Source organism: Schistocerca americana, chromosome 5, assembly GCF_021461395.2.
Source record: "Schistocerca americana isolate TAMUIC-IGC-003095 chromosome 5, iqSchAmer2.1, whole genome shotgun sequence".
NCBI classification, from domain to species: domain Eukaryota; kingdom Metazoa; phylum Arthropoda; class Insecta; order Orthoptera; family Acrididae; genus Schistocerca; species Schistocerca americana.
The window spans coordinates 684348067-684351300 of record NC_060123.1 but is presented as its reverse complement, the minus strand read 5'-3'; the positions used below and the strand labels follow the sequence as shown (position 1 = coordinate 684351300).

General features: G+C 44.9%; 1 pseudogene; it reads right to left on the bottom strand.

Moving 5' to 3' along the window:
- Positions 1-2861: 2861 nt before the first annotated feature.
- Positions 2862-2979, bottom strand: LOC124617037 (annotated as a pseudogene).
- Positions 2980-3234: the final 255 nt, after the last annotated feature.

Here is a 3234-nt window from a genome sequence, read left to right as displayed (position 1 = left end):
CCGCCTGGAACCGCGCGACCGCTACTGTCGCAGGTTCGACTCCTGCCTCGGGCATGGATGTGTGTGATGTCCTTAGGTTAGTTAGGTTTAAATAATTCCAAGTTCTAGGGGACTGATGACCTCAGCAGTTAAGTCCCATAGTGCTTAGAACCATTTGAACCATTTTTGACTGTCTGACACAAATGTCGGGTTGAAACTACCAGACGCATAATATGGAAACAAGAAACCAAACTGACCGGGCTTCAATAGAACGCGGGAAGGTCGCTGAAGGAGATTAGATGAAAGGATAATAAGTACAAATTTTGACTATAAAGTGGCAGTACTGTAATCCACCAGTCCTGGTGAACACGCTGTAGCCTTAGAAATTCTTTCACGTTGGGTATCGTGACAAATTAACACTCTGCGAAGACACTGGCATTGAACAGACATATCGAAAAATGAGATATTAAACTTAACAACAAATAACATACCAAGCGCACGACGTCAGTAAATGAGAAAGGACGAGGCATATCGCCAAAGTCGCATGCAGTACGCGAATTAGATTGCAAGAGCGAGCATCAGTAAAAGTATTGATAACCCGACGTGAGAGCGTTGATTTTTCTCACACCAGCCGACATCATATGGCGCACTGAGTTAGACTGGGTCACGTTCCAGAGAAACGCGCGTACTCACACCAGGACCTGTGCAGCAAGAGTACCTCACAAAACCGGCCTCCAGGTGTTCGTTGAAGACGGAGCCTCGACTTTTTCCGTCAGAGGGCCAAGGAAAGCGGTTGCTGATTTCGAATGGCTTAAAACAGAACCACTCCACCGCATCCTTTCCCCAAGTATCTGTGCAACCTCAACTAGACAGCAAAGGCTAGAAAAACTTAAGACACGAAATCTTAAATTATGAAACACGTACCGCCCTCAACGCGAACTCGCAAAATTATCGACGTTGGATTCTGAATGCCTTCATAATTGACATGGAGAACGTCTACTTGATGTAAAACCAGGAGCTTTGAGGTCAGATAGTGCAACGCGAATTATTGGCCTGATATTTTTCCACTGAGCCATAACTTATGACAGGTACGTGGACAGTATACTGCTATCCTTTCCAAAGAACTGACAACTAAAGAAAAGACTTAACCGTTATTTAATGCTGATTAGAGTAAGAACGCATATCGGAAACCCACAGATGACAGTATCACGACACATTGTCTGCCGGTTTGAGGAACGAATCGCAATGTATGTGGTGGTTGGTTCAAATGGTGGTGAAATCTTACGGGACTTAACTGCTAAGGTCATCAGTCCCTAACCTTACACACTACTTAACCTAAATTATGCTAAGGACAAACACACACACCCATGCCCGAGGGAGGACTCGAACCTCTCCCGGGACCAGCCGCACAGTCCATGACTGCAGCGGCCTAGACCGCTCGGCTAATCCCGCTCGGCGTGGCGGTTGGAGAATGTCTTCTAGGTTCGTATCACACATGAAACTTCTTATATTTTGGTAGCTAGACAGGTTCCAGCTACGTCTCGTTAATTCCGTATTGACAACGAAACGTGCTAGTTTGAATATTTCTACATTTAGGGGCAGTGTCTCTCCTATCCAGCCGCTGCTTATTCTCTAAGTTCCCATCGGATATTCATACTGTCTTCTCCAGACACTCCTCGTTCTTGAATAAGGTTAATTTCGTGATGGAGTGGTTGCTTCTTCTGGATATTTCTGTTCCCACATCCTTGTGTCATTACCAGTGCGACCTCTGTGTCCATTTACAGGAAAATTTATGTACGCTACCTACTAAAAAGCATTTTCTTCCATATTTAGATTTATCTTCTGGAACCTTGAGAGCGAAACGTACGTCATTTTTCCATGCTATCCTGTTCCATCACGCATGGTGTGAGGCACGAAAGATCGGCATCAAAGTTCCAACTTAGTTCCTATCTTACTGGTATTCAACTCATTGTCATTTCATGGAATTCAAGTAAGAGGAAAACAATATGTCTCTTGATTCTACAGTTACACTTCTGTCAGAGGTATTTTGTTGCGTTTTTAAGAGTAAGTCTTTTAGTAGTCGGCAACTTTTCTCTCGTAACGTCTACCACTTGAGTTGGTAAACATTTCGGTGATAGTCTTCTCTCTGCTGAGGAACTTGTATCTTCTTCATTAGTGTTACCTTTTTAGGGTGCCAGCCTGACAACAGTGCTCAAAAATCGGTCGAAATATGGTTTCGTAAGCTAGCTGATTCTAGAGTAATTTATATTTCCTTAGTTTTATTTCAATAGATATGACTAGCATTTACCTTAGCTAGGCTTATGTTGGGTGGTTCAATCGGGAGAATGGACGAAACAGCGAGGACATCGGTCCCATCAGATTAAGGAAGGTTGGGGAAGGAAGGTGACCGTACCCATACAAAGGAACTGTCCCGGCATTTGCCAAAAGCGATTTAGGGAAATCGCAGGAGATCTAAATCGGGATGGCAGGACGCGACTTTTCACCATCGTCCTCCCGAATGCGAGTCCAGTGTGCTAACAATTGCGCCACCTCGCTCCGTAGGCTTTTGTAGCCGTAACTCCTACTGTTAGATATTTTGCGGTTATGGCTATTTCCAAACCACTGGTACCATTTCGATAATCAAACAGTGCTCCGTCTTTATTCCCATTTATGCCCAGGAAGTAACATTTGTTGCAATAGTTAGCCCTTACGCACAAATTTGCACTCCGTCTTCAGGCCACAATCGGGACCATCCGACCGCCGTGTCATCCTCAGCTGAGGATAAGGATAGGAGGGTCGTGTGGTCAGCACACCGCTCTCCCGGTCGTTATGATGGTTTTCTGTGATCGGAGCCGCTACTATTCGGTCGAGTAGCTCCTCAATGGCAACAGTGCATGGCGGCCTGAATGGTGACCCATCCAAGTGCCAGCCATGCCCGACAGCGCTTAACTTCGGTGATCTGATGGGAACCGGTGTTTCCACTGCGGCAAGCCCGTTGCCTTATGCACAAATTAGAAACCCTAAAATCATCACTGTGATTACTTTGATGTAAGTCTTTCCGGAAAATTCGTTGGAGCACTTGCAGAGCACTTTTTCGCCCAGTACAGACTGTCACGTTATGATTATAGTTAATTAGTTCATTTCGACAGCAAGCAGATAATAGGTGACTTATCCGTAAGCTATAACGTTGAATTTTTGTGCATCCGTAGACTTCATGTCAACCACATAAGTCGGGGGAGTCTTACAATCAACAGA